General features: G+C 39.7%; 1 long non-coding RNA gene across 5 annotated transcripts in view; it reads left to right on the top strand.

The window, feature by feature from the left end:
- Positions 1–13062, top strand: part of LOC123843905 (uncharacterized) — a 49005-nt gene that overhangs the window by 7733 nt on the left and 28210 nt on the right. For 4 of the 5 annotated variants that reach the window (XR_010411578.1, XR_010411577.1, XR_010411576.1 and 1 more), the window contains exon 4: positions 2982–3075. This is a non-coding gene — a long non-coding RNA (uncharacterized LOC123843905). Of the gene's footprint in view, positions 1–2981; positions 3076–5713; positions 7831–13062 lie in introns of those variants that run through there. The other variant, XR_006790666.3, reaches the window with a different exon arrangement.

Raw genomic sequence — 13062 nt, 5'->3', positions numbered from 1 at the left:
TCCTATCCCTCTAGAATGGGCCTTCTCTCCCCCCCTCCTCAAATCTTACTGCTTCTTTCAACATCAATTAATATTTACTGACAACACTTCATATAAAGCATAAAATGTAGACTTTGATCTCCAGAAGGTTACAGTTTAGGTGTGTAGATAAAACATGTATACATAATAAATGTAACTATAATAAATGACTATATAGTCGTGGGTATTAACTGAATGATTTGGACAATAAAATATTAAAGGAGTTTGTAAAGATAATTTGGGAATAATTAGGGAAGAAGCCTCACATAGAAGGTAGAATTTAAATGGGACATTTCTAGGTCATGGGGATTCATTTAGAAAAAAAAATCAACAGCAAAAATATTTTAAAAAAAACAAAAAACTATGAAACTATGAGTAAGCTAGTTTGGCTGGAGTTGGGATTTTTTTTGGAGAAAAATGATAATTTGAAAGCTAGGCTATGCCTCGAAATATACATAGCAATCAGAATTGGGAAGGGGGTGATTCAATAGATAAAGCTGATGATCAAGAACATTCTTGTGTAGGCAAAGGAAGCCACTGAAGAATTTTTTTGGTGGAAAGAAGCGTAATTGGAACAATATTTTGGTACAATGACAATTACATGAGGATTCAAGATAAATTGAACTGCTGAAGACCTAAAGCAAAAAAACCATTGCTGTACTTTCTTTTTTTTTTTTAAAGATTTTATTTATTTTTCAACAGAGGGAGAGAGACAGCGAGAGAGGGAACACAAGCAGGGGGAGTGGGAGAGGGAGAAGCAGGCTCCCCACTGAGCAGGGAGCCCGATGTGGGACTCGATCCCAGGACCCTGGGATCATGACCTGAGCCAAAGGCAGACGCTTAACGACTGAGCCACCCAGGCGCCCGCAGTACTTTCATTATTAAATTGGCATGAACATGGTGACAGTGGTAATAGAAAAGAGAATTGAGAAGGATATCATTAAGGAAAAATTGATAAGAATTACACACTATATATCAGGGAGAGAAAGACAGGAAGAAAAAAAGTGCATCTGTTTCAAAACAGAGTAAAAGAAGTGGTGGCATCATTATTAGAAAAAATGAAGTCTGAAAGTCGAGACTGAAAGTCAAGAAAAAAGTTTTGTTCATGTTGAGTTCCATGAAGTCTTCCTCAATTATTCTAATCTGTTTTGACCACCCTAAAACCTGGTGACTTCACAAGAATTCATTATGCTCACTGTTCTGTGGGTTGGTTGGATAGCTCTGAGAGGGGAAACTAAAGGGACTTCCTTTTTAGAAAGGCTCCATCTCTGCTTTTTCTGCCAGGCCCCATTTCCTCATGTTCTGTATTTCACCTTGCATCTGAATAAGTCAAAGAAGCTATGTTCCCATTCCAACGGGGAAGCAAGAAAGTTAATCATTCTTTGAATTTCATCATAGGCCCCCAAATACCTGATGACATCCAAGAACTGGATCCTAAATGTGTTCCAGGACATTAGCTTTGAACAAACCTCTGCTGACGCTGATATCAATACCCCCTATCTTCAGTGATTTTTGAAATAACACCTATTGTTCACCTGTCACTCACCTTTGATCAGACCCTGCCCTGGATTCCTGAAGAAACATGTACCCTGGACCTCTTTCCAGTATAAACCCCTAACCCCAAGCAATAAAGAGACTCATTCTCCTTCCCTTTCCAAGTCTCCCAGACACTCCATCTGCTATACTCAGTCACTTACACAACTCAGCAAACTCTGCTTTCACTTCCTCCTGGCTTGAATTTGATTTCTATCCTGTGTGAAGCCAAGGAAGGACTCTCTTGCCTTGTCCTGTGGGACCCCCCTCTGGGTCCTCAGACCTGGCCTGCCTATGTCAGTTCTGCAGGTTCTGCGGGACCCACTCATGTAATTGCATGTAGGTTGACTACACTGGAATGTGGGCCTTACAGATCTGTCATTTGGGCGCTGGCTGTCAGGTCTCTCCTGCATAGCGGGATAGATTCCATGGCAGGATGGATTGGCTCTAGCGTGGTGGCTTCACGCAGCATTCCAAGAGGGCAAAAGCTGTCTGCTGGTGAAATGTATTGCCGTCACCGTTTCTGAAGTTTGAAAAGTACATCTGTGGGCAGGACCCACTGTCATGACCTCGCCACTTCTTCCCTTGCAATGTGACCTTGATGCCTAAAATGACATCAAACTAAAATGTTTTGTTTTTTATGTTTAGAGCCTTGAAAGGTGGGCTTCCTTTAACTGAGGTGTTGCATAAATACAAAAATTACCGTGACATAGAGTAAGATACAAAGACAAAAATATCCTTTATACTTTTTTTCCTTTTACTTTGTCTTAGTTTTTAAAAGTTATGTATTTCAAATCAAATAATCCTAGCTTTGGGGCACCTTGAACTTATAATGACAGTATATCAAATCCATCTCTTTCCAGATAAAAGACAGATTGTCTAATGTTCCAAGAGTCCTTGTCATCCACAACTTTCCCCATTTTCTGTTTTTCTGACTCAGAAATGATGGTTTCCGATGTTCCCTGATGATTAGTAGTTTTGTGAAAAATAAGCAGGGATTAGCAGAATGAGGATACCTTAGTCAATTTCCTCAATTATTATAGGCTTGGAGTAGCAACACATGAAGATTTAATAACTAGGATTAAGGAAAAAACAGCTGATGGATGGCATTGGAAAGTTGCCTGGAAATTTTTTGCTTGGGGTCAAAAGAATAAATAAATTAATGAAGTTGATCATAGGATATATTATTTTGATGTTTCATTATGTAACAAGCTAAAATATAAATATAATAGTTATTTTAAAATACTTAAAAAAATATATTTTTTTAAGTAATCTCTACACCCAACATGGGGCTGAAGCTTAAAACCCTGAGATTAAGAGCTGCATGCTCCAACTGAGCCAGCCTTGCATCCCTTAAAATATTTTTTTATAGTCAACATCATAATTGACTAAATCAAAGGCTCATTTCAGCTCTCTTCTTACCTTGCCAGGTGTAACCTATCCACAGAGAAAACACTGGTGGGCCTTCCTTGTCACATGGTGATGGTAACTGGAATTACAGAAATGGGGTCTAGGAGAAAATAAGTAAGTACCTTGCTCCTTGGGGGCTTTTATTTTTATTTATTTAGTTAGTTATCAACTAACATCTTGTTTATTTTTTTAGAATTTATTTTTTTAAAGATTTTATTTTTTATTTATTTGAGAAAGAAAGCGTAAGTCAGGAGGGGTGGGGGTGGACAGAGAGAGAAGCAGACTCCCTGCTGAGCAGGGAGCCTGATGCAGGGCTCAATCCCAGGACTCTGAGATCACAACCTAAACCTAGAGCAGACACTCAACCGACTGAGCCCCCCAGGTGCCCCCTTTTTTTTAATTTAAATTCAATTAGCCAACATATAGTATATGACTAGTTTTAGATGTAGAGTTCAATAATTCATCAGTTACATATAACAGGGCTTTTTTTTTTTTTTAAATCATTCTCTATTAAGTGGTTACAAAACACACAGTTGTTGCTTAAGACATCTGGTACTCTGAATAACAGAAAACTTAGCAAAAGCTTTGGATTTCTAATCTTCTAGACAATGCACAAATTTCAAAATATGAATGGCCAATTTACCCACTCTGTAAAATCTAGAAACTGCTACTTCAGCTGAAGAAGAGCCTTTGCTCTTCTGGAGTTTTAGCTCATCATTCATTGAGCTCTTACCAGCTCTTACCTGGACGTTATCTAGGTGGGCCTGACCTAACTGTATTAACTCTTTAAAAAGTAGGGAGTTTGGGGGCGCCTGGGTGGCTCAGTTGGTTAAGTGACTGCCTTTGGCTCAGGTCATGATCCTGGAGTCCCGGGATCGAGTCCCGCATCGGGCTCCCTGCTCGGCAGGGAGTCTGCTTCTCCCTCTGACCCTCCCCCATCTCATGCTCTCGCTCTCTCTCTCATTCTCTCTCTCAAATAAATAAAATCTTAAAAAAAAAAGAGAGAGAAAGCAAAAAAAAAAAAAAAAGTAGGGAGTTTTCTCTCTGGCTGGTTGCAGGAGGTGAAGTTTGAGGACTGTGCCCTGGCTGGCCTGGAAGAAAGCAAACATACCATGTTGTGAAGTAACAATGGTGGCCACAGGGGAAGAGACCTAACAGTAGCCTTTAGTTGCTCAGAGCAGGTCCCACTGACAGCCAGCAAGTAAATGGAACTTCAATCCTACAACCACAAGGAACTGAATTCTGCGAACTACACCAATGAGCTTAGAAGTGAATTTTTCCCCAGAGCCTCCAGACAAAAACTCAGTTCAGCTGACTCTTTGGTTTCAGCCTTGTAGTACCCTGAGCAGAGAACACAGCCCCCATGCCAGAGTTCTGAACAGGTGGTAAGGTAGAGGATGGGAGAGAAACTCAGGTGACTCTGTAATGACCCCTCTAAATTCTCTAACGACCTCTGCCTTTGAGAATCAGCGTACTGAAATTACATTGTGAAACTGGGGTGTAACAAAGATTTACAACAAAAGGAAGATAAGAATAAATAAAATGTCGTGTGGCCCTGACTCATGATGAGTCACATGCTATGATAGTAGCAAGCCCAGTACAGCCACATTTTTTTTTTTTAAAGATTTTATTTATTTATTTGAGACAGAGAGAATGAGATACAGAGAGCATGAGAGGGAGGAGGGCCAGAGGGAGAAGCAGACTCCCCGCCGAGCAGGGAGCCCGATGCGGGACTCGATCCCGGGACTCCAGGATCATGACCTGAGCCGAAGGCAGTCGCTTAACCAACTGAGCCACCCAGGCGCCCCAGTACAGCCACATTTAATTCACTATTGTCATGAATAAAAACTTCTGGTAGCAGGCACATATGTCATGTCTAGGCATATGTTTCACTGTATAAAAAACTTAGAAGCCCCTGCTAAACCTCAAAATTTCTTTATTATTTCACTCTCTGTGGCTTTGTTACTTTGTTTCTCTAAGGAAAGCAGATTTCTCATTGTTGTTGAGGTAACCATTTCTTCCTTTTTTGTTTATGGGGCATTCAGGAAAGTCCAATCTGTGCCTTTTTTATTTTTACTTTTCTTGCTAAGAAGACAAATTCAGTTGCATTTTAAACTGAATAGCCACTACCTATGATTTTAATATAAATACATAACCTTAGCCCTCTTTGATTGAGAAGTCATATTCATTCATTCAATCATCCAACAAATATCTATTGAGCCGCAGGTGTGTATCTTTAAGTTAGGCTCTGGGGATAGGGAGGAACAATATAACATGATCCCTGTTGGAGGAACATACAGCCTAGAGGTAGAGATGGGCTCCTAACAAGGAAATGCAATGCAGCAAGTCCAATGCTATGGGAGAGGCAAGGACAGGGAGTTGAGCAAACATTGAGGAGGAGTGGCTAATCCAGTTGGCGGGGGCGGTTATCAGAAAAGGCTTCCCTGAGAAGTGTTTCCTATTGCTGCTGTAACAAACTACCACAAACTTAGTGGCTTACAACAACATATATTTGTACAGCATGGTGACTATACTTAATGAAAGTTGTTAAGAGAGTAGATCTTAAAAGTTCTCATCACAAGAAAAAAAAATGTAACTGTGTGGTGATGGATGTTAATTAAACTTATCATGGTGATAATTTCACAATATGTACAAAAATCAAATAATTATGTTTTATACCTGAAACTAATATAATGTTATATGCCAATTATATATCAATTTTAAAAAACAGCACAAATTTATTTTCTTGCAGTTCTGGTCACTGGACATTGGAAGTCCAAAATCAAGGTGTTCCAGGGCTGTATTCCTTCTGGATGCTCTAGAGAAGAATCTATTCCTTACCCTTTCCTACTTCTGTAGACCACATACATTCCTTGGCTCATAGGCCCCCTTTCAGCAATGGCATCACTTTGACCTCGACTTCCATATCTCATCTTCTCTCTCACTCTGATCCTCCTGCCTCCCTCTTTGTGAGGGCCTTTGTGATTACATTGGACCCACTCAAATAATCCAGGATAATGACCCCATTTCAAAATTCTTAAATTCTTAACCTAATCATATCTGTAAATTCTCTTTTACCATGTAAGGTAAGAGGTTCTCGGGATTAGGATGTGGATGTCTCTGTGGGACAAGGGGGCATTATTTAGCCTGCCACAGGAAGCAACTAGAGAAGGGGATTGAAGAGTCTCCAGACAATGGAAACATGGGGAAATGCATAAAAGAAATCTAGATGTGGGGAATTTCAGAACTTTATACTAAAGTGTCCTTGGCTATAAAATAATATATAAATAAAATAATAGTGTTTACCCCACCTCATCATATAGGATGAGATAATACATGTAAAGCTCTAAAACCAGTGTGTTCATTCTGTGCTCTTGCATAATGTTAGTCACGGTGATGATGAGTAAAGGAGGAGGAAATCTACAAAAGAGGCTAAAATAGTAAGCAGAGACCAGCAGTTTTGTTGAATTAACCTGAGAGGGATTCACTCAAGAACTTTAAGCAGAGGGATGCCTGGGTGGCTCAGTCAGTTAAGCATCTGCCTTCAGCTCAGGTCATGATCTCAGGGTCCCGGGATCAAGCCCCGCATCAGGCTCCCCGCTTGGCGGGGAGTCTGCCTCTCCCTCTGCCCACTGCTCCCCCTGCTTGTGCTCTCTCTCTCTAATAAATAAATAAAATCTTTTTAAAAAAAAAAAAAAGAATTTTAAACAAATGTGGCATGACTACATATGTATTTTAGTTGACTGTCCTTGCTGATTGGAAAACAGATTGCAAGAGACAAGATAGAGGTAGTAAGTAGGGCTTGAGCAAGGGTCAAGTGAGTGAAGAAGCACTTGCTTTATATGCACAATTGAAGGAGGCACCAGAAGATTCAGTAAACAAGATAAATGACATTTTAATGCAATTTTTTTTTTTTTTAAAGATTTTTAAGTAATCTCTACACCCAGCGTGGGGCTCAGACTCAGGGCCCTGAGATCAAGAGTCATACACTCTACTGACTGAGCCAGCCAGGTGCCCCAATGAAATATTTTTTAAAAATCAAAATTAATGCAAAAAAAAATCCATGATGAACAATTTATGGAAATCACAAATAAAGTCAGGGTTGTTAGGGAGATTATTGAGATTATTAGATGAGAGATGATGACAGCCTGAAGCAGAGAAGTAACAGTGGCTGTAAAGATAGCTGGATGGATTAAGGATAGCTGTGAAAGGAATTGTGGCAGGGAGGGTTGGTCTGTGTCTGAGAGAATATACTCAAGGGGAAGCAAAAGTTTAGATAGGGGAAAGGGTAGAATGTGTCAAGGAGGAAATTAAAATCTATTTTGGACATACTTAGCTTAAGAAGACTCTAATACATTCAACTTGGAGATTCCAGTAGACAGTTGAAAAATATGAGTTTTTTCAAAGCAAAAATTATTCATCAAGCTTTTCTGCTCCCTCACCTGTTAGCCTCTAAGGTTCTTCACTATTGTCTTCCTGCCAGACCAGTTCTATGGGAGGAAAGAAAAGGATCTCGAAGGACCTAACTCCTTGGAGTACAGGAGCAAAAGATTGGGAGCTAATTTTTAGAAGGGAGATGACCAAGGAGTGTCAGGCATGTGTTAGAGCAACTGATGGATCTTCACTTTGTCCCTGAACCATTTTCAGATCATTACATTTGCACTCTCTCTGTTCCTTTATGATTCATGACATCAATCTTTAACCTTTGTTGGTACTGTCACTTATTGACAACTTGGTCATTACCTCTTTCTCATCAAAGACTTGACCCCTGGGTGAACCAGCCATATCCTGTTATTAACCTGGAGCTCTTTCACTCTAAAATCTTACATGCAAACATACCACTCTAGAACTTTGATCTTCCTTCCAATTCTTCCCTTAGTCACTTCTGTTAACCATCAGTTCCTTGAGCTCATCAAGACTTAGTTGCCCTTGGCCCTCTGACATGGGTGTCTATCAGCTGCTTTCTACTTTAATTTCTGTTTCTATCCTGTTTATATTGCAGTGGTGCATCACTTCAGACATTTTGTATCAATATCCTCAATTCCCATACTTTATTTCCTTTTGTCATATCACCGGATAGACTAACTCTGCAAGGACTATCATATAAATAGATGCATATTGGGGTGCCTGGCTGGCTCAGTCAGTAGAGCATGTAACTCTTAATCTCAGGATCATGAGTTTAAGCCCCATGTTGGGTTTGGAACCTACTTAAAACAAAAATAAAATAAATAGATGCATGTTATACATTACACAAGAGCACCCTACAAAGGGAACGAGTGGAAACCAACCCAAGCTGTATTCAAAGTCCTGGGGTAGTTCTTTCCTGATGGTGCAACTTTTTCTAATCTGCCACAGTCTAGGGACGCCTGGGTAGCTCAGTAGGTTGAGCGACTGCCTTTGGCTCAAGTCATGATCCCAGAGTTCTGAGATCAAGTCCTGCATGGGGCTCCTTGCTCAGCAGAAAGCCTGCTTCTCCCTCTGCCTGCCACTCCCTCTACTTGTGCTAGCTCGCTCTCTCTGACAAATAAATAAATAAAATCTTAAAAAAATAATAATCTGCCACAGTCTAGTGCAAAGGTTCACAAATTGTGGGCACTGCAGATCAAATCCACCCACTGTCTATTTCGTATGGCTCACAAGCTAATAATTATTTTTACATTTTTAACTGGTTAAAAATTTCAAAATAAGGATATTTTATGACACATGAAAGTTGTATTAAATTCAAATTCTAGTGTCCATAAATAGTTTTATTTGAATATATAGTCATGCTCATTCGTTTACATATTGTCTATGGCTGATTTCACACTACAGAGGCTGAGTTGAATAGCTGTGATAGAGACCATCTGGCCCACAAATCCTAAAATATGTACTGTCTGTCTCTTTACAGAAAAATACTTACCTACCCCTGTCCAGCAGGTCTGTTGCCTGTAAATCTGTACTAACACTTGGACTGTTAAATATTTGCTAGAGAAAAACCAACAATTATACAGATTGGTGCATTGAATGATATATTCATGATCCTAAATCCCACCTGGAAACTCAACATTACCTGGATTCCCTTCTAACTTCCCTAGTCAGCTCTCTTTTCTCCAGCCTTTCACTTTGTTCATCCTCTAAGCCTCCAAACATTTCACCCCCTCATCTCAACAGATGCGTCACCTCCTACTTCTAAGCGAAAATAGAAGCCATCAGATTGGCACTCCCTCAGTTTCCTGCTTCTGCACCTACAAATGTGTCTACAGTTGCCCTCATCCTTTATTTACTACCTCTTGTTTCAATAGAAGTGGGACTTTTCACTCATTAAAACAAAGTCTTCAACCAGTGCTCTGGATACCATCACCTTCCTCTTCTCCAGTGTCCTACAAAAAATGATTAGTCCTTCTCTCCCTTGAAGCTTAACACTTCCCTGTCTGTTGGTTTCTTCATTAGCATTTTGACAAGGTTATTCTCAATGGACATAGTTAACCTCACACCATCTTCCTTGAAAGAATTTCTTGACTTGGCTTCCAGGAATTCACATTTCCAGTTTTCCTACGTTGTCGTGAGCTGTCTCACTTGCTGGTTCCTTCTCATGTCGCCAACTTTTAAACTTTAAACCCCCAACTTTTAAACTACTACTACTACTCAAACTTTTTAGTCCCAGGGCCCCCTTTACACTATCTTAAAAATTACTGAGAACATCAAAAAGCTTTTGGTTACATGGCTTGTATCTATTAATATTTACTCCACTGGAAATATATATAATATATATAATAATTATCTATTGATTCAGTTAAAAATAATAATTATAAATCAATTACATGTTAATATAAATACCATTTTTGTGAAAAAGAAAACTGTCTTTTCCAAAACTGTGATAAGACTAACATTGTTTTACATTTTTAAAAATCTCTTTAATGTCCATCTTGGAGGTCTAGGGATCCACAAACTATAGCCTACAGGCCAAATTCAGCCCACTGCCTATTTCACTGGATTTAGTGGAACACAGGCATACTCATTCACTTCTGTATGTTTATGGCAGCTTTCTCACTACAATGGAAGAGTTGCATTTTTGTGACAAAGATCATATAGCCTGCAAATCCTAAAATACGGACTTTTTTAGTATACGGACTTTTATGGAAAAAAATTTGCCCGCTCCTAGTCCAATTTAACAGCTAATCTATTGTAACAGGTTGTTTTGGTTGAAGCATATGAAGAACATCTGACCTTACACAGATATGTATTTGGAAAAGGAAGGAGTATTTCTTTTTTAATATTTATCTGAGAGAGAAAGAGAGAGCCTGAGGGGGTGAGGGACGGAGGCCGAGGGAGAGAATCTCAAGCATACTCCCCACTGAGCATGAAGCCCCTATACAGGGCTCCATCTCAGGACCATGAGATCATGACCTGAGCCAAAACCAAGAGTTGGAGGCTTAACCAACTGAGCCACCCAGGTGCCCCAAGAGCATGCTACTCTTCTTGATCTCAGGATCATGAGTTTGAGCCCCACATTGGGTGGAGAGATTACTTAAAAAAATAAAATCTTAAAAAAAAAGAAAATATTGTTTCCTTGAATTATGCAGATCTTCCAAATGTCTGCACATCTCATTATATGATATCAAAAAAAAATCAGATTTGCTATTATCACCATCCATCTCATCAAACAAGTATTGGGAATCTATCAAGCTCACAGGAGCAGCTATAAGTCTTCCAAAATTCTAAGTTTTGCTTGAAAGTTCAAATTTTATCACTGGTAATGAATGCCATCAGTTGTTTTCCTTGAAGTAGCAAGGTTACTTGGTTCATTTTCAAGAAAATGTCTGTTAAAAACCCAAGTCTGAAAAAGCATATTTTTTTCTGTTAGTCATTTTTTTTCCAAGTAAAAATTGTGTTCCATGAAAAATATCAGTTAGTTCAACTTGCAATTCAAACTGTGGCACAAGTGTCTTTCTTTAAGACAAGCCTAGTTCTTTGGCTATAAAAGGACTTTCCATGTTGATAGACAGAATGCTAAATAAATATGTACTGAAGGGTTGAGATTTAATGAGTAATGTTTACTCTGTCCTCAAGAACATTTTTCAATGAAACTGGCACCTTTATTTTAACTACAAGAGCAGTGATGAAAAGTACAGTGGTTTCTAATCGAGTTCAATGATACTGTCTTTTTTTTTTTTAAGATTTTATTTATTTATTTGACAGAGAGAGACAGTGAGAGAGGGAATACAAGAAGGGGGACTGGGAGAGGGAGAAGCAGGCTTCCCGCGGAGCAGGGAGCCCAATGCGGGGCTCGATCCCAGGATCCTGGGATCATGACCTGAGCCGAAGGCGGACGCTTAACGACTGAGCCACCCAGGCGCCCCAATGATACTGTCTTGATTTGTGCTAAAGTGGCAGCAGATTTACCCACCATTGTTTTTGTATTTCCAAAGCAATTGTTAATACGGTTTTTTTTTTTTTTAAGATTTCATTTATTTATTTATTTATTTGAGAGAGACTGAAAGAGAAACAGCATGAGAGGGGAGAGGGTCAGAGGGAGAAGCAGGCCCCCCGCTGAGCCGGGAGCCCAATGCGGGACTCGATCCCAGGACTCCGGGACCATGACCTGAGCCGAAGGCAGTCACTCAACCAACTGAGCCACCCAGGCGCCCAATACGGTTTTTTTTAAAGGCAGTTACTGTTTGTGAATTCTTACAAAAATAGTTCTGACCTCCAGGCCCCCATGTAAAGATTTCAGAGAACCCCGTGGAGCCACAAACCATAATTTGAGAGTAGTTGCTCTGAACATTCAAGTGTCCTAGGACTTAATCTTTGTATTTCCCCTTTTCAGTTTACTCTCAGTTCCTAGATAATTCTTAGTCTCATGGCTTTAAATTAGGTATTCTCACAACTCCTAAATTTATGTCTCCAGACTGAATATTTCTCTTGTTGAATGGATGTGTATAGGTATGATATTGTGATATATAAGAAATATGTATTTGGTCTTCATCTCATTTCTGGCATAGAGCACCTAAAACCCTTGGAATTTCCTGAGTAATAAGAGTGATAAATGTATCTTGATATTCAAAACCAACCTCTTTCAACCACCTCTAAGATTATGTTAAAGAGGAGACTTTTGGAAAGCACCAAGAATGGGGGCTGCCTGCAAGGGGAACCAATCTGGTGATTGGACGGTTGGAATTTTCAGTCCTATCCCCCTGACCTCTGGGGAAGGGAGGCAGGAAGTTGAATTTATTGCCAGTGACTTGATCAATCATGCCTACAGAATTGGAGTCTTCATAAAAACTCAAAAGGCTGGGGTCAGAGAGCCACCAAGTTTGTGAACACATGGAGATTCGGGGACAGTGGCACTCCTGGAGAGGACACAGAAGCTCCATGTCCTTTCCTACATACCTTGCCTATGCATCTCTTCCATCTGGCTGCTCCTGAATTATCCTTTCATAATAAACTGGTAATCTAGCAAGTAAATTGTTCTCTAAATTATCTGAGTCACTCTGGCAAGTTAAATCAAACCCAAGGAGGGGGGTATGTTGGAGTCTCCAACCCATAGTCATTTGGTCAGAAATATTAGTGATATCTGGATTTGCCCTGCTATCTGAAGTGAGGGGAGGGCAGTCGTGTAGGACTGAGTCCTTATCCCGTGGGATCTGACACTACTATTAGGTAGATAGTGTCAGAAATGAGTTAAATTGTATGATACCCAGCAGGTGTTAGAGAATTGTGGGGAAAAAAACGCACACATCGATATTGAGTGCAGAATCATAATAGATATTTCAAACCTAATATTCTCAAACAGAATTCCTGATCTTACTAGTCAGTGCTCCCCAAATTGCTGTTCACATTCTTCCCCATCTCATTAAATGATCTCATCTGTCTGCTTGCTCAGGCAAAAAATCTTTGAGCCATCCTTGACTGTCTCTTTCTTTTGTATCTTACATTCAATTTGTCAGCAACCTTGTTTGTAGAATCATAAATCAGATTCTTACCATTTCTCATCATCTGCACAGCTACTACCCAAGTGGTCCAAGCCACTATTATATCTTACCTATATCATTCCACCACCTTTCTTTTTTTTTTTTTTTTAAAGATTTTATTTATTTTACAGAGAGAGACACAGCGAGAGAG

The sequence above is a fragment of the Mirounga angustirostris genome, unplaced genomic scaffold, assembly GCF_029215605.1.
Source record: "Mirounga angustirostris isolate CCGP_5_RB_7025 unplaced genomic scaffold, mMirAng1.0.hap1 SCAF_5, whole genome shotgun sequence".
In the NCBI taxonomy this organism is placed as follows: Eukaryota; Metazoa; Chordata; class Mammalia; order Carnivora; family Phocidae; genus Mirounga; species Mirounga angustirostris.
The sequence above is the reverse complement of the archived record's forward strand: the minus strand, read 5'-3'. Positions and strand labels throughout refer to the sequence as shown.